This window comes from Hordeum vulgare, chromosome 6H (genome assembly GCF_904849725.1).
Source record: "Hordeum vulgare subsp. vulgare chromosome 6H, MorexV3_pseudomolecules_assembly, whole genome shotgun sequence".
In the NCBI taxonomy this organism is placed as follows: domain Eukaryota; kingdom Viridiplantae; phylum Streptophyta; class Magnoliopsida; order Poales; family Poaceae; genus Hordeum; species Hordeum vulgare.
In genome coordinates, this window is record NC_058523.1 from 286572095 (window position 1) to 286591294 (window position 19200).

Sequence of the window (19200 nt, forward strand, 5' to 3'; positions counted from 1 at the left end):
GCGCCCTCCCCCGCGTGCACGCATGCCGCCCCCTACACCTCACCTCTCCCCTGCATCGCCCGCGTGCGCACTCACACCTTCCTCCTGCACCTTGCTCGGCCCACACTCGCCCGTGGCCACCGCGCCGGCCGCGACCCGCCCTGCCACCGGTGGTTGTGGCCGCCACTGCCTCCGACCATGGGCCGTCACCCAGCTCCCTGGCCATGGCCGCGCCACAGCCGGCCCCGGATTTTTCCGTGTAAACTAGAGGGGATTAACCCCCCATGTAATTATTTGATTTGGGGCAAATGCCCCCTTCCCGTGTGAATGACACAGGGGGCCCAGGACCCCCCTCTAAAATGCTATAAAAGAGGAGGAATTAGAAAAATATGTATAAAAAATATATATATATAATAAATAAATAAATAGTTAAATTAACTAATTAGTGAATTAATTAATTAGTTTATATAATGTTTAAGATTAAATAGATTAACTATTGAAACTGTTAATTAATCTGATTAATTAATTGTTTTAGATAGAATGGCACGTGGGTCCTCCCCCTAAATTAACCTGATTAATATTTAGTTAACCCTAATAATAAATGTGCCTATGACGTATGAGACCCACTCGTCATATTGACGAGTCAACTCAGTTGTTGATCGATGATGTCATGCTCACATCATGTTGATGTCATGATCCCAATTATTGGATTTAAATAATCTCTTTTAAGTTTTGAATATTAATAAATCTTTAAAAATTAATATAAAATAAACCGTAATCCGGATGAAAAAGTTTTGAACATGAAGGTTCATCACACAAACGAGATGAACCCGGATACGCTACCCGTTCGTGTGTCACGCGTCCCTAGCATAGCGAACATGGAACTTTTCCATCAGTTTCGTCTGACCTCTAGTAGCTAGAGACCCGGGAAATATCATCTGATATTTTCCGGGTCCGTCTATGACGGATGATACTGCGTTAGTGCAAGCCTAGCCCTGCATATTGCCATGTCATGCATCGTGTTGCACCTGTTGCTGTTATTTATTGTTTCTCCCCCCTCTTCTTACCGGTAGACCCCGAGACTAACGCTGCAACCGGGTACGACTACCCTCCTCACGACCAGCCCTTTGCGCAGAGCAACAAGGCAAGAAAACCCCTCGTGATCATCCCTATATCGCATATTTATTTCTCCCTCATGCTTGCATTAGAATTTTGCTACTGTTGTAGATAGATCCTATTCTCATGCATAGCCTGTTTCTGATGAACTCCTACTTTAGTGTACCGCAATCTAAACTGTTTAGTATAGTGGAGCAGTCATCCCCTTTGCCCCCTTAATCCAGTTGCCCTCGCTTTATCGTCATGTCTCGATCACTGATCGACGAGCCAAGACCCGACACGGCACTCACACCCCCCTTAGTTGTACGAGGCTGCAGAGCTACTATCGAGTTCCGAGGGTGACACCTAGTTGCGTACTCCGATGTTAGCGGTGTAGTCTAGTTGATCGGCGGTGGTTCTCGGAGGGTGAGTCCTCGTTCACCACTTCCGATAACAACTCTGTCGTACAACCCATTAAGCATGGTCCATCGAGGGTGATTCCTCCCTGGCCACCTTGACGGTTACATCGTTCGGAATCCAACAAGGGTGATACCTCCGATCCCCCTGATGTTACAACCATACAGTTACTTGACCGTGTTACTGGGAACATTAACGAATAAATGTTTGGCGGGTGGATCCTCGCGTGGATGTGTCGATGAGATAATTAAAATGCTAAGGATTTGGGTATTTGATCTGACTTGGTCGCAGACCTTTTTCGCACTAACCGTCTACGTGGGAAAAGTTATGGGTACTCGACGTCATGGTATCAACCGAAGCTCTTCAGACGCCAGCAATGGAGCGGCGGGCGCCTGAGTGGTCTCGATTATCACTATTCTTGTATAAGAGGTGCCAGGACTGACATCGGCCGCCCTCGCATCATGCACGAGTGCAAAGGGTGATGGGCCCATGACCCCTGTGCTTAGGATTTAGACCAACGGGCTGGCCTCTCTATTGAGTCTAGGTGGGGCTACGACGTGTCGATGGTCCGAGGCTGGGTATGACCCAGGAAAGTGTGTCCGGCCAGAGTTTATCGAGCGTGACGGGAAATGTGGTGCACCCCTGCAGGGATGAAAATTAACTATTCGGATAGGCGTGTCCACAGTTACAGGACGACTTGGAGTTGTGCCCCGATCTTATACAACTACAACAGTTACTTAACTGGAATGTTTGCTCCGGGATTGTTTCCTCGTAGGGAGTGGAGGAAGGATCTCTGGGCGTGACTTTAATTAATATTGCTGCAACAATATGACTATTATTTGTGTTACTTGCTCTATTCTCGTCTATTTCTGCAAGACCCCTGAAGATGCTAGTCTTCGATAGGACTAGGCCTTCTCTCTCTATTCTCGAATTGCTGCAGTCAATCCACATATACCCCGTTCCTTTGATACTGATGTATACTTACATAGTTCTGATGTCAGTCTAGCAAGTACTTTGGATGAGTACTTATCGTTGCTTTGCTCCCCCTTTTACCCTTTATCCATTGTTGCGACCAGATGATGGAGCCCATGAGATGGCGTATCCCGCCGACGACGACTGCTACCCCGACGGTGCCTACTACTATGTGGAGGCCGCTGACGACCAGGAGTAGTTCAGGAGGTTCCCAAGCCTTCTCTAAGGCACCTCATGTTTCATGTTTCTTGTCAGATATTTGTTGCTTCCGCTGACTCATGTGTTTATCGAGCTTCTATATTCTAGCCCTCGAGGGCCCTGGCTTGTAATATGAAGCTTGTTTGTTTTTATTTGTGTCTAGAGTTGTGTTGTGATATCTTCCCATGAGTCCTTGAGCTTGGTCGTATGCATTTGCGTGTATGATTAGCATACGATCAAATCGAGGGCGTCACAAGTTGGTATCAGAGGTGACTGCCTGTAGGTAGCCACCTTTTCCCACTCCTTGTCCGAAGTTGAGTCTGGTACTTGAAAAACTTACTAACTTTGATGTTGTGGCTTACAGGCCCACATCTCAATCATGTGGTATTAATATCTTTTACTCCTTTTCTATATTCTGGGTTCTACTCTCTCTTCTCTTTCAGATTGAAGATTTTGCTAACTCTAACTCTAGTTTCTCATAAATACTTCCTCCCGAAGAGTCCCTCATCCCAGATGATGACTTGATTCATCAGAAGACTCCGAGTATACTCTTCGACGTTCTTTCGAGAACTTTTGCTCATCGCTTTTGCGATTCCTTTCCTCTGTCAACCCCTATGAATGAGTAAATACAAATGTCGTTTAGACTTTCATTTTACAGTCGCTCTTTTTATTACAAGGTACATTAAAATTATCTTATCGGGGATTTGTTCGTCCTTAATTGTCATGGGTTTCACAAGTCCCTTGAATTACTATTCGATCTTCCGAAATCCTGTGTACCCTTTTGTTCATGACCTTTCTCACCTGCTTGCATTATGGTTAATGCCAGATGTCTAGAAAAATTCGTTAAAATCCTTTGTGATTTTCCTTTGATCTATTGATTCAACCTTTGTGTGAATGCACACAATCATCAGTTGATTCTCATAAATTATCTTTCCAGCTCAGACGTCCTTCCAGACATGAGCTGCTTCTCGGCAAATCAACCTTGGTTGATTGTCCATCTAAGTCCTTTCAACTTGCTTGTATTTGATCAAAGCACCTGATTCTGATACACCAACCTAGAAATCATAATTCCTTTGGTATTTAAGTATCGATATCTTTCAGATGTTCTATAATACGATGCCTTGCATTCTAGCTTCCTATAGTTGAGTACTGATACTCACATCAAGTCCCTTGTGGACCGCCAGACCCATTGCTGGGTTATCATCCGACGACATCCTTTACATTCAACAATTCTTGTGATATTGTTCCCCTAATACATAATGCCATTGGTAAATTGTGTCTTCTTCCTCTGATAAGTTGTATCCTATGATTTTGTTGGCCATGCTCTGTTATCAAGCATGTGTTAATTACTCTTGAAGATTGTGGTATATCTTCCTAAGATGCCCCGATGGGTTGAACCTATGCCTTCCTAAATCTGTGTGATCCCAAGAGTTTTCATGAGACTTACTCTTCTGGTGTTTTGCGAGATAATCCTTCCAAGTTACACCTTCATCAAAGGCGAGGAGTAAATGGCAGGTGATGCATTGATGAAGTGCGAGTCGACCTTGAACTTTGTGTTCATGCCCATGGAAATGGCGTTAATCCTATCATAGAAGCTTCTTGTAACAATAAAATTCCCTTGGTGTAATTAGATCTGGTACATGTGATGTTTTCCTTTGCAATCATGGTTCTGACCATGTTAGTCTGCTTTGATTTCATTCTCACACGAGTTAAAGTGCTTGTCTTCCACAGATCAATACATCGGTCCAAGCTTTAATGTTGATCTACCTCTGAGTATTATCCCTTGTATCCCCGGAATATCACGGAGCTACATAACTTCTTATGAGCTCCTCATCAACTATGATATTTCACTGACTCTAGTTTTCCTCGTGTTTTGAGTTGTTGGACACCCAAAGACACCGGTAACTAAATCAAGTACACATTGCGATTCATCATCTCTCAGTAACTTCTTTTCTTATGAGTTTGTACTTGATATTGTCATTCCAAGTTGTTAAGCTACATCATCATCGTCATGCTAAAGCTTGACCATGCTATCTATGTCCTCCATCCTTGGAACACAATTCCAACCGTGCATCAAGGTCACATCGAGCTTTCAACATCGTGTTGGTTGTGTTGAAAGGCAATTTAGATTCTGAGCTAGCAATCTTATTTGTGGTTCCGACAACCTTTTTCCCTTCACCATTCCTTTGCTTGTTGTCGTCGCTGAACAATTACATCTTCATGAAACTTCTAGACAAATGTGTCATGATCAATCATCAGCATCCTAAACTCTTCCAGGTTATCAATCAAATTCATGATGAGAAACACCATCCTTTCCCCTCAATGATTTGTATTGTCATCGGCATCCTTGTTGCCTTCCCTCCAACACAAACTTGTTCATGTTTTGTGTTGTCTTTTGACTTCCTTGTACTTCAGCTTATGTTACTTTCTACCTTGGAGTATTACAATCTTTTATGTTAGGAATGTTGTGAGAATTGTTGTACCTCTTAAAAGTTCTTGATATAGTGATACTTCTCGCCATCACTATTCATTTCTTGGTCCCCGTGTTGTTTCTAGTGAGATCACCAACAAGTGAACTCTTATGTGTGATTCCAATAATTCTAGCAACCCTATTTCTTTGAAGTTAATGACTGATAGTTTCATTCTTGGTGTGTTGGTTGTTGACCCACCAGTCTAGCATTGGTCGTGCTACTCATTCCGTATTTTCGAGTGCACCCTTCGACCAATGTTTAATTATTGGTGTTCCCTCGAGCATACGTCATCATATCATTTGCTCCCACAAATGCTATCTCCTTGATCTTGTAATTTTGGAAATTCATCCCCATCAAAATCTTGAGGGATTGTTGCTAAGCCCATCGGCCACACCCTCAATTTCTCCATGGTTCGTGATGAAGCTTTTGAAAGCACAATCTTTGTGCCTAGCTCATGAAGAATATAAGTGGTAAGAAGAAGTGTTTTCCCAAGGTTCACGTGCATTCTTGCCGCCATGAATATGTGAAAGTTTTGTTTTGATTCCTCTAGGATCATCCCAAGTCATTCACGCATGTGCGAAGTGTTATATGCTTTGAAGATTTGCTATATTCACTTCATATAATTTCTCTTAGCACCCCAAGCCACTGAATGATTTGATTAAGGAAATTAAGTTCCATCATAAGAGCTAATCGAGGCTTACACAGGGGCCTTGATATCCTCAATGATGGTTCTCAAATCATAACTCAGTTGCATTTCATTGTAAGAATTCCATGTGGGCACGAATGTCTTGACATTGTGTTCATGTGTCTTACAAGCCAACTCATGATCCAAGAATTGCTTGTGCAGTTCATATCCTGAGAATCTTGCATCATCATCTTTTCTTGCGAGGCATCCTGAGCCTGAGGTGTCCTGACACCAATCAGATTTTAACATCGGCAGATATGATGGTTGGAACATTTCCCAGTAATTATAACTTTGGTCGTTATGTACCCGGTACGATGATTTATGGTCTAGCACACCTAGCCGAAGGACCTATTGTTATAGCAACTTGTTCAAACAAGATTCGCCATTCTTCCATGCAGAAACTGTATGACTTATTTTATAAGTTGTTTTTGATGAATCCTTTGTGTATCCAAAGTCCGACCCTTATATGATGGCCATGTCGATGCTACCTCGAAGAATGGATGTGCTACATCAAACGTCAACAGGAACATTGGAAGCGCAATGCTAAATTGTTCCTGATCAATTAACCAAACAGTATGGTATGGGTGAACATCATGATTCTCATTGCCCTTTTATCAAAATGGTTATGTACTTGATGACCTATCATGTATACCTTACTCTATATTTTCCTCGGGAATGGTATACTCTAATACTTGTGTGTGGGAACACATTTTCCGTTCCATTGGTCTGTTTGACGTGACAATCACCTTTTCCTTCCCATTAGTCAGTTTAACCTTTTCTTGAATCTGAACTTATCTAAGCAGTGTCAATTTCATGCTTAGGTAACAACCTCGATATACAACTGTGTCAGTAAGACACTGTTACTATTGTGGATAACATTCCAGTAGCCGCCGGTGGACGAAAATTTGCCTATTGGTCCTCCTCGTTTCAACGATGAGAAAATGGTTCTATTCGTCCCCCGCCCTTGGTACCGACGTTGCTGCCAACATAACTGATAGGCTATCCTCTGACATGTCTTGCTACCAAGGCCGTGCAAGATGTCACCTCTCTGCATACTATCAACCCACATGGTAGGCCAATAACCCAAAGTTCCACAAGATCGAAACCTGACTCTCCTATACATCTTTGACTTCAAAGTATCCTATACACTTGGCTTCGTGTGAAAATCCCGGGCCACCGTCCAATGTCACGATCTATTTAGTATCAGAAGAAATATTTATATTCGTTGCTCTAAACCCCCTCTCATATCTGTTTAGGCATTAAACGATTGCCTAATCGTTTGAAACCTCTCTACCATCATGTTGTATTCCCAATAAATTCCTTGAGTAACACCTTGAGGAATAATTAATGTCCTATTTTGTGAGTTCACCGTCAGATGCCCAACTTTGTGTAGGTGCGTTCTTCCAACGTTTTTCCCTATTATCGCATTCGTAGGACAATGAAGATCCCAAAGGAAGCATGAAGAATTCATCAGGATGACCTAAGTCAGAGAATTGAAGACTTCAACGAAAGGGATCAACTTCTTCGAGAAGAGCAACCAAGACAAGGAGACTCATCATAATTTCATAAACAACCGTTTCCCCCTTACCCCTACCTCTTAATTCTCGGGACGAGAATTTCTTTTAGTGGTGGAGAGTTGTGACGCCCCGGTAGTTAAGCTACAGTAACCACACACCAATGGTGCCATTTCATCAAGGTTAACTAAGCAAAGTTTCCACTTGACGAAAATCAAGGCCAATTTTAGATTAAAAATAAAGTCAAATAAATTATTTCATCAAACTATAAAATAAAAATGTTGGCTCTGTCGCAAATATTCACTAAAGGATTTTCATGTTGGACCCAGCATTATTAGACTCATCGATTAACCCCTAGAAAATTATAAAGTGGAACACGAACGAATAAAATAGCCTTTTGAAATAAACCAAATATTTATACTTTCCAATAAACCTCAACTTTGAGGGCCTCTCCAACTTATTGCCTAGCAATTATGTGCCAAGTTTCATGACTACCTAAAGTCATTTAGTAGTAAAATAAAATAATATATTTAGTACAAAAAAAGAGAAAAAGGAAAACCTGACCTCCCTCAATTGTCGAGCCCACCAGGCTGACGAGCCCCCCCATCAGCCCCCAGCCAGCCCACCCCACCTAGGGTATAAAAGGCCCTAGGAAACCCTAACCCCCCATCCGAGCCCTCATTTGTCTCCTTCCTCTCCCCGTCGAGCCCCCTCTGGCGGCTCCCTCCCCTGCGCCCCATCGCTCGAAACGGGTTTGGCCGGATTCGGTGACGCCGATGCCCCACCGCCCATCATCGGCGCCCCCTCATCGGAACGCCTCGCTGCACCGTCAGCCTCATCGTCATCCTCCACGCCGACTGACCCCGAGCCTCGCCGCCCCCTGCCCTCCAACGGTGGTGCGCACTGATACGTCTCCAACATATCTATAATCTTTGATGGTTTCACATTGTTATCTTTTCAACTTTGGATGTTTTGTTTAACTTTTATATCTTTTTTGGGACTAACTTATTAATTCAGTGCCAAGCGCCAGTTCCCATTTTTATGTGTTTTTGACTCTTTTCAGATCTGATTTTGGAACGGAGTCCAAACAGAATAAAATCCCCGAAATAAATTTTTCCAGAACGGAATAAGATCGTGAGGCTTGAGGGCCAAGCAAGTGGGCCCACAGGGAGCCCACAAGCCCTGTTGCCGCGGCCAGGGGGGAGGCCGCGACAACCAAGCTTGTGCCCCCCCTGGCGCTCCCCTGCCCTAGGTATTTGGCCTATAAATTCCCTAAAAATCCAGAATAAATCAGGGCATCCACGAAAACACTTTTCCGGCGCGGCAAGCTTTCGTTTCCGCGAGATCTCATCTGGAGACCCTTCCCGGTGCCCTGCCGGAGTGGACTGTGGAGTTGGAGGGCTTCTTCATCAACATCATCACCCCTCGAATGAGTCGTGGGTAGTTCACTTCAGACATACGGGTCCGTAGTTAGTAGCTAGATGGCTTCTTCTCTCTCTTGGATCTTCAATACAAAGTTCTCCATGATCTTCATGGAGATCTATCCGATGTAATCCTCTTTGGCGGTGTGTTTGTCGAGATCCAATGAATTGTGGATTTGTGATCACATTATCTATGATATATATTTGAGTCTTTGTTGATTTCTTATATGCATGATTTGATATCCTTGTAAGTCTCTCTGAGTCTTGGGTTTTGTTTGGCCAACTAGATCTATGATTCTTGCAATGGGAGAAGTGCTTGGTTTTGGGTTCATACCGTGTGGTGACCTTTCCCAGTGATAGAAGGGGAAACAAGGCACGCATCATGTTGTTGCCATCAAGGGTAACAAGATGGGCTTTTATCGTAGATATGAGATTGTCCATCTACATCATGTCATCTTGCTTAAGGCGTTACTCTGTTCTCATGAATTTAATACACTAGATGCATGCTGGATAGCGGTCGACGTGTGGAGTAATAGTAGTAGATGCAGAAAGTATCGGTCTACTTGTTTTGGACGTGATGCCTATAGATATAATCATTACCGTAGATAACGTCACGACTTTGCGCGGTTCTAGGAATTGCTTGACAGTAATTCGTTCACCCACCGTCTACTTGCTTTCATGAGAGAAGCCACTAGTGAATACTACGGCACCCGGGTCTATTCACACCTATTGTTTCCACTTTTGCTTTTACTTTGCTTTGTTTCTTTGTTGCTTTCAGTTCTCACTTGGCAAACAATCTATAAGGGATTGAAAACCCCTTCATAGCGTTGGGTGCAAGCTCTTTGTGTTTGTGCAGGTACTTGTGATATTCCTTCACTGGATCGATACCTTGGTTCTTGAAACTGAGGGAAATACTTACGAACGCTGTGCTACATCACCCTTTCTGCTTCGAGGGAACACCAATGCAAGGCTCCAAGGCCACGGGGGAATCCTTTGCATATTTGCCAAGGAAGTCCCTAAAGGCGTAGCCGTAGCAGAAGGATTCCTGATGCCGTTGCTGAGGAGTATCAAGACAAGGATAGTCTCCCGTTAGCATGCTTGTTTCTGGCGCCGTTGGAAGGTCTTTGTTGCAGTAGCACGCACCACCGGGGCTCCCCGTCCTCTCCCTCCTTTCCCCTAACTCCGGTGCCCCCTTCCCTTGCTCCGGCGAGCCCGGCTGTGCCCCGACGTTGTGGCCCCCTTCTCTGGCGCCGCTACATCCCCCTCCCCGCAGCTGCTGCTACCGCTACTCACCCCGACCTTCCCACCACCACTGTCGCGCAGCTCGCCCGCCAATTGGGACGGCCACCACGCCCCGCTCCGGCTCACTCTAGCAAGCCTCGGAGCCACAGCGCCCTCCCCCGCACGCACCCACGTGCGCCCCTGCAACTCACATCTCCTCTGCATCGCCCGCGCGCGCACCCACACCTTCCGGCTGCACCTCGCTCGGCCCACGCTCGCCCGTGGCCACCGCACCGGTCGCGGCTCGCCCTGCCACCGATGGATGTGGCCGCCACTGCCTCCGGCCATGGGCCGTCACCCCGCTCCCTGGCTATGGCCTCACCCCGGCCGGCCCCGGCCTTTTTCCCTGTAAACTATGGGGGATTAACCCAGTGTAATTATTTGATTTAGGGCAAATGCCCCCTTCCCGTGTTAATGACACAGTGGGCCAAGGAACCCCGTCTAAAATGCTATAAAAAGGAGGAATTAGAAAAATATGTATTATATATATACAGATATATATATATACACAAATATATATATATATATACAAATAGTTAAACTAATGAATTAATTAATTAGTGAATTAATTAATTAGGTAATTAATTAGTTGATATAATGTTCAAGACTAAATAGATTAGTTACTGAAACTGTTAATTAATCTAATTAATTATGGTTTTAGACAGAATGGCAGGTGGGTCCTCCCCCTAAATTAACCTGATTAATATTTAGTTAACCCTAATAATAAATGTGCCTATGACGTATGAGACCCACTAGTCATATTGGCAAGTCAAGTAAGTTGTTGACTACTGATGTCATGTTGATATCATGATAACGTCATGATCCCAGTTTTTGGATTTAAATAATCTGTTTTAAGTTCTGAATATTAATAAAGCTTTAAAAATAATATAAAATAAAACGTAATCTGGATGAAAAAGTTTTAAACATGAAAGTTGATTAGAGAAATGAGACGAACCCGGATACACTATTCGTTCATTTGTAACGCGTCCCTAGCATAGGGAACATGGAATTTTTCCATCTGTTTCGCCTAACCGGTAGTATCCACAAACCCGAAAAATATATCTGATATTTTCTCGGTCCGTCTATGACTGATGATACTGCATTAGTGCATGCCTAGCCCTCCATATTGCCATGTCATGCATCGTGTTGCACCTGTTGCTCTTATTTATTGTTTCTCCCCCTCTTCTTACCGGTAGACCCCGAGACCGACGCTGCTGCCAGGTACGACTACCCTCGTGACAACCAGCCCTTTGCCGCAGAGCAAAAAGGCAAGCAAACCCCCCCTTGATCATCCCTATATCGCCTATTCCTTTCTCCTCATTCTTGCATTAGAATTTTGCTATTGTTGTAGATAGATCCTATTCTGATGAATAGCCTGTTTCTAATGAACTGTTACTTTATTGTACCGCAATCTAAACTATTTAGGATAGGTGGAGTAGTCATCCTCTTTGCCCCCTTAGTCCAGTTGCCCCCGCTTTATCGTCGGGTCTCGATCATTCATCGATGAGCCAAGACCCAACACAGCAATCACACCCCCCCTTAGTTGTACGACGATGTAGAGCTACTATCGAGTACCGAGCGTGACACCTCGTTGTGTACTCCCATGTTAGCGTTGTAGTGTAGTTGATCGGCGGTAGATCTCGGAGGGTGATTCCTCGTTCACCACTTCCGATAACCACTCTGTCGTACAACCCATTAAGTGTGGCCCATCAAGGGTGATTCCTCCCTGGACACCTTGACGGTTACATCGTTTGGAATCCAACGAGGGTGATACCTCGGATCCCCTTGATGTTACAACCACACAGTTACTTGACCCTGTTACTGGGAACATTGATGAAGAAATGTTTTGCGGGTGGATTCCCACATGGATGTGTCGATGAGATAATTAAAATGCTAAGGATTTGGGTATTTGATCTGGGTTGGTCGGAGACCTTTTTCGCACTAACCGTTTACTTGGGAAAAGTTATGGGTACTCGACGTCGTGGTATCAGCCGAAGCTCTTCAGACGTCAGAAATGGAGCGGCGCACGCCCGAGTGGTCTGGATTATCATCGTTCTTGTATAAGAGGTGTCAGGAGTCACATCGGCCGCCCTCGCATCATGCAGGAGAGCAAAGGGTGATGGGCCCATGACCCCGACGCACTTAGGATTTAGACCGGCGGGCTTGCCTCTGTGTTGAGTCTAGGTGGGACTGCGACGTGTCGATGTTCCGAGGTCGGGCATGACCAAGGAAAGTGTGTTCGGCCCGAGTTTCTCGAGCGTGACGGGAAATGTGGTGCACCCCTCCAGGGATGAAAATTAACTATTCGGATAGTCGTGTCCCTCATTACAAGACGACTTGGAGTTGTGCCCCGATCTTATACAACTACAACTGTTACTTCACTAGAATGTGTGCTCCGGGATTGTTTCCTCATGGGGAGTCGAAGAAGGATCTCTGGGCGTGACTTTAATTGATATTGCTGCAACAATATGACTATTATTTCTGTTACTTGCTCTATTCTCGTCTATTGCTGCAAGACCTCTAAAGATGCTAGTCTTCAATAGGACTATGCCTTCTCTCTCTATTCTCGCATTGGTGCAGTCAGTCCACATATAACCCCCTTCCTTTGATATTGATGCATACTTAGCATAGTTCTGATGTCAGTCTTGCGAGAACTTTGGATGAGTACTCACAATTGGTTTGCTCCCCCTTTTCCCCTTGATCCGTTGCTGCGACCAGATGATGGAGCATAGGAGATGGTGTATCCCGCCATTGACGACTGCTACCCCGACGGTACTCACTACTACGTGGAGGCCGTTGACGACCAGGAGTACTTTAGGAGGTTCCCAGGTAGGAGGCCTTGCCTCGTTCGATCGTTGTACATTGTGTGCTAGCCTTCTCTAAGGCACCTCATGTTTCATGTGTGTACAGAGATATTTGTTGCTTCCACTAACTCATGTGTTTATCGAGCTTCTGTATTCTAGCCTTCGAAGCCCGTGGCTTGTAATTTGAAGCTTGTTTGTTTTTATTTGTGTCTAGAGTTGTGTTGTGATATTTTCTCGTGAGTCCTTGAGCTTGGTCGTATGCATTTGCATGTATGATTAGCGTACGATCAAATCGGGGGTGTCAAAATAGGTGACGATGTCGTCATGTCTGATTTTCATAAACAAGCAGTCCATTCATCCAGAGACGTCGACGACGAGGTTCACTGGCGCATGCACGGAATAGAAATCACCATAGCTACACAACATCGTGTCTCGTGTCATAAACGGTTGATTGCCAATCCACGGACATACTACATAACGGCTCCACCTGCACGGTCTTGGTGCCTCCACCTCACCGTTGCCTAGTCACAATAGGACGGTCGGGGACAATCGATCTCCCTCACCTTGTCCGTCTTGTAGTCCTGTGACCCGAAACTGATGGCAAAGGAGCCGGATCTGGACACCACCGCCGACACCACCACCATGAGAGAACCAACATGCGCTAGCCACGGCTGAATGCCAACGCAGCAACATCCAGCCACCGCTCGCACAACACTCTTGGTTGAGCTCTACTGCGTCACATCCATGGCTTAGTCACGCCACTGCCTCCGTCTCCCCTGTCGGCCGCATCCAGAAGGACTCTTCCACGCACCAGCACCACTTCCGCGAGCCCCCGACCCTTCTCCACCATGCAGCTTCTCTCCACCGTGCGCTGACTCTCTAGAAGAATCCCATTGTGTCGTCCGCTTGATGTCTCACCCCAACGCGAGGGAAGCTCGTCGGGGCACGCCCACCACGCCCTCTGCCCTTGACGACCGGGCACCGCCACCACCACTGTCGGCGGCGACAGCCAGATGAGCACGGGGGTAGGGGTTGCTCACTAGGGTTTGACTCCCCCGGAGCCGCGTGCACGAGCAGCTCGAGAGGAAAGGGGCCATGTTCTTAGGTTTTTGGTTAGGTGGGTTTGCTAGGTTGTCTTCCCTGGTTCATTTGTTTGCGAGAGGGGCCGTGGGGAGTAAAAAACGGACGAAAAAAGACCAGGTGGAAGGGAAGACGAGAAAACCAGGTGGAAGGAAAAAAAAAGATGGAAGGGAAGAGAAAAATGACGAGGAATGGAAGCTACCAAATCCCCTTTAAAAGTGCAGATTATTTGTTTTCTAAACGAAATTGCACTACTGGAGGGATAGGCTGATTTGATTAATTTAGAAAGATAGATTGGTGATTTTTGTATGTTAGGAAAGTATTGATATGCAAGGAAAGAGTGGAGGGGAAATAAATCAATGGATTTACCGTGCTCCTTGAAAAGTTTAAGGGTCAAACAAGTTTTACGGGGTCAGTTCCGCGCCGTTTTTTCGACCGAAATTGTATACACCTCATTTTTTACGGGTTTGACCAATTTACGGGGTCTGCTAGAGATCTTTAATGTACTCTTCCACGTGAGATGAACACACTCCTCTCATGAATAAACTAACTTCCATAGTGGTACGTACTACGTCCTAGACACACACACACTGGTTGATTATACTCTCATTTAATTTCATTGGCATACTTCTTCTTATACTACAAACCTAAGTTAAAGACCATACTCCATGCCCGGGTTAAATAGTATATACCCTACATAACGCCTCTATCCACACGAAGACATACTTCATACTCTCATACTCTATATGACTATGGAGTATATATTCTGTCATTGTTTGGGGTATATAGTATGTACAATAAATAACAGGGAAACATACTATACAAAATAAATTATTACGAAGTAAGTACTATGTACAATAAATTAAATGGACTCCATCTTTCCTAATACTAAAGAGGCTATCGCTTCTGTTGGAAAACCCGTCGCGACTGTTTTATAAAAAAAACCTTCTATTTCTCTGAAATCAACCCGTGGTCCTTTTTAAGTTAAAAAATGTTTCGTTTTGTACAACTAGCAAAAAAGCCCGTGTGTTGCACCGGAAAAAAACTCGAACCCCAGACCCCTTGGTTGAAATCAAGTGGGGGTAACCTGCTTGGCTGAAGTTCTTCATGTGACACAGGAGCACGGGATTGCCACAAATACTAACTAAGTTGCTCGTCTTCTTCTCCATCTTATAATGATGATGGTCTTCCTCTCAAACTGGTCAAGGCCAACACAATTGCCAATATCTCACAATCTTACAATTTATTTTGGTTGTGTTTGCATCCAAGTAGGATCCTAGGTGCTGAGCAGATGATACAAACACACTGAAGCCCGAGTCAGATTTCAGATCCAATCTTTTATGCCAACCAAAGTGCTCACAACCTAACACTAATATTGCTATACTTTGGTCAGTGCTCATCACTATTACACCCCATGCTGGATTTTCATATGGAGTTATCTAGTTTTTCTTTTTCTCCTTCCTAATTCCAATGGTTCCAGGAGATCATATAAGTGTCCGGTTACCTCTCAGACTCAATGATTTGGATATTTGTCAAAGTTTATAATTGTGAAAAATGCCAAGCATAACCTGCTTACGATTGTGGGCTATTACCACAATCATATGTCTTCTGATATTCTCTTTCCGGCAATCTAGGCAATCTGAGATTTCTTTTTCTTTTTTAGGTAAGGTCAAAACTCCATTGAGAATTGTATGAACACAAAATACAAAGATCGAGCAGGAGAATACGACCAACATCTGCTAAATGGACAATTTTGGAAATTTCTGTGTCCATGTGTTGGGATTCACATTCATTGCCTACATATGAAGTTATGAGCAATAACAGAAACATTTATAATCTAGAAACAAGTGGCCAGCCACGGTGCCAAACAACATCAACTGATATTTTTCATAGTCTCCTACAACAACGATGAGATGAAAACCAACCTCGAGGCCCTGGCAATACGGCAACATCGCCTTGGCGTCATACTCGCCGGGCGAGGGCCTTGGTGACCGGCGGCGGTGGCCCTGGCATCTCCCGTATGTGAGATTCGGAGGGGAAAGTAGGGGGAAGCAAGATGATAGAGAGAGAGGAAGAAGGAGCTGGGCATGAGGTCCATGGGAGGAGCTTCTCTCCCTGGATCCATGAGGAGAGCTTGGAGGGTCAGGCGCTCGAGCCCCCTGAAGCTGCTGCGCGGGGGCTATCCTGCTCACAAACCAGAGGGGATTGAGAGAGAGAGGAGTTGGAGGAAGATGGATGAAGGAAAAGAAAAGTGCAGCGAGGAGGGTCTCACCAGCGAGCTGCAAGGGGGTCTGGCGGCGCTGCAACTGCTCCGGGCCCCAAGCCGACCCCATCCCCGCCGTTCCCGTGCTGCCAGCCTCACCCGCAAGAAGCATGGCCGACCCCGAGCTCCTGCTCGACCCCGCGCTCGTCTCCTCGTCGGGGTGCTTCACCCACGACGGCATCCACTCCCGCAGCCACAGCCACTTGGCGCGCCGCCGCCAGCCAACCCCTTTGGGATCGAGGGGAGGAGCCCCTCGAGCACCCAGCCCTGCTCGCCGCGACCTGTGCCAGTTGTCCGCTTGCTAGCCATCGGGGATGGACGGATCCGGGGAACTCCGATGTGGATCCGACCTTACTTGCCCTCCTCCCCATGCCGGAGCCGTGCTGCGAAGCTCATGTCATCGGTCAGGACCTGTGAGCTCTTTGTTTCTGCACGCACACAGGTAGACGAGCCCCAGCTTCAGGGAGGACCGCGGGTTGATTTTGATTAACCTCAGGGACTTTTTTGCAAAAATGCCACGACGTACGACAGAAGCGATCTGTGTTTTATTATTTTTAGGGGAGACATCCCCCTCCCCGTGGTCAGCTCCTTCTTGTCTTCTTTGGTAACACACACCCTCCGTCCGGCCGCTCGCCTCTCTCTACACGGCGAGGAGAAGGGGCAGAGCCACAGAGGTGACCACACGGCGAGGAGAAACAGGGGTAGCGATGAGGTGGATCAAGGGCTAGGGGGATGAGAAGGCGTCCGCTGTTCCTCGCGCGGGCCAGGGCATGTAAGCGAGGCGAGGTGGAGCAAGGGCGAGGCGCACCCACGCTGCGCCGTCGGCACTGACCTGGCCGGGAATGCCACTACATGGAGGTGTTCATCCCCATGCTCCTGAAGCTCCTCAAGCAGGCCCTGCCATCACGGTCCGAGTTTGCTACCGCCGGCCGCGTTCGCCGGCCGTGAGCACGCGCCACCGTCACCTATCCGCCACCGGACACGTTCGCCGGCCATGAGCACCGTCACCTGTCCGCAAGGACGAGTCCTCTCCAGCCTCCACCGCCATCAGCTTCTCAATCTCTGACCTCCCGTGTGTGATTTGCAGTGTAATTTTTTGATAGTGTTCTTCTCCAACATATACCAAGGGAGTGCGCGACCAGGATTGAGTTTTTTTGGCCTGGATTTGATGTAAAAAGGATCTAATTTTTATACCCGCTTATGTTCTGGATTTCATCTTTTCTCCTTTCTCTCATTTTACTCATACACGACTCCTGACTTACTGCATGTGGTTATTGAATATTCCTACTGCATGCGCAGCAATAAGGACAGGTGGCCAGCTTCACAGGTTAAGCTTCGTACTGTAATTTGCATTCAGTTATGTGCATGAATAATGGCATATTTGTCAATGGACATGATTGACTGCTTCTACACAAAAGGAGTTTGTCAAAAACAAGAGCAATCCCATTGTTGCTACAAAGCCTGAATATTCTTTGACTTTCTCTGAATGGTTCCAGATTTTTCTTTCATATGGGCTATAATAATTATTCGATTGGCCCATGTAGATTTAAGAAATATGAGATAGCGGATGATATATATTGGAATATACGATGCTCTATTGCTACAAGTGTTCTTGTCTTGGTGATGGTAGGTTTTGCAAGTAATTGGAACACATTTTGAGTAGAGGATAATTAGAGATATAAAGTTCTTCCTGAGATCTTGGGGTATCTGAAAGTGAACTCGGTGATTTCGGGTAATTTTTAATTAAGAGCATATATCTCATCTACCAGGTATCATTTTTGAGTAATGATAAGGGGATACATCTCACCTATCAGGAATTAATCATCTCTTTTTCTTTGTATTTACCTTGTTCTGTAGATGTCTAACTAGGTAATGATTATTGATAGCTAATGACATGAGGGAGAGGGGGACAAGCCCCTTTAGCTACAAATGTGCTACTCATATTCCACTATTAGACGAGCTAGCCGTGAGAAGCAGGTTCAAAATTCAGCTCCATTCGATCTTGGTGCAACACCATCACTTTTCTCGATAGAAAACAACTATTTTTACTAAAATATATAGTTTTTCTTTGGTTTGTTTATTCTATTGTACCGGAGATATCATGAGAAACAGTTAATCGCTTATCCGTTCACTCAAAATTGAGTGCCTAATGGTCTGATTAGTTTATGTATGTGAAAATTTCTTTTCATAATTATAGTTGCAATTCCCAATCAAGGCATGTCTTCTCTTTGCTAGAGTTATAATATAAGTCATGTACCCTTTTGTATTTATTCCAATATATAAGGGGTTTTCTGCATATAGTCCACCACCTGTACATATATATATACCGGCCTATGGCCTCATGGGAATACAAGTTGCTTATTACTAACATGGTATTAGAGCCTTAGGATTTTTTCTCCCACGCGCAACTCGTGCTCCGATCCAATCTCGTCTCCCCGCACTCGCCATCCGTCTCGTCCGCATCTGGCGTGTGAGGCTGCTGCTTCCCGTCCCGCTCGCGTCAACGCCAGCTCCCGGCTGCGTTGCTCCTGGCTGCGTGGATCTCGCTACTGCCTCTCCTGGCTGCCAGCCAGATCGAGGCAACCCCTGATCTGCTCCGCTCCTGACCGAAGTTGCTCCTCGGTGCCTCTCGTAACACCAAGCGATGGCCAGCTCATAACATCAGCGCTGATCGAGGCGCCCTGCTGGATCCTGTCCCCATCGCTACTGCTGCCTGATCCCACCAGATCGAGGCACGGGCGCCGTGCTGGATCCCGTCCCCATCGCTACCGCCGCCTAATCGCGCGAGATCGAGGCGCCTTGCTGGATCCCGTCTTTTCGCCGGATTCTCCCGTCCCGACGTGATCTCCAGAAAAATTTCTGTTGCATCCGGCTACGTTGTTGTTCCTCGTTGCCCAGTGATCTTTGATGGCACTAACTACACCGAGTTCATTGGCTTCATGCGCATTCACATGCGTGGCATCCACCTATGGGGCTTTCTTTCTGGTGAGGTCTGCTGTCCGCCATGTCTGGTTCCTCCC

The 19200-nt window shown here is 45.8% G+C and overlaps 1 long non-coding RNA gene across 1 annotated transcript; it reads right to left on the reverse strand.

Moving 5' to 3' along the window:
• Positions 1–15652: 15652 nt before the first annotated feature.
• Positions 15653–16276, reverse strand: LOC123401737. The gene is made up of 2 exons (XR_006611178.1): positions 16190–16276; positions 15653–16101 (listed from the first exon to the last, which is right to left on the reverse strand). It is a non-coding gene; the product is annotated as an uncharacterized LOC123401737 (long non-coding RNA).
• Between the last annotated feature and the right edge of the window lie 2924 nt (positions 16277–19200).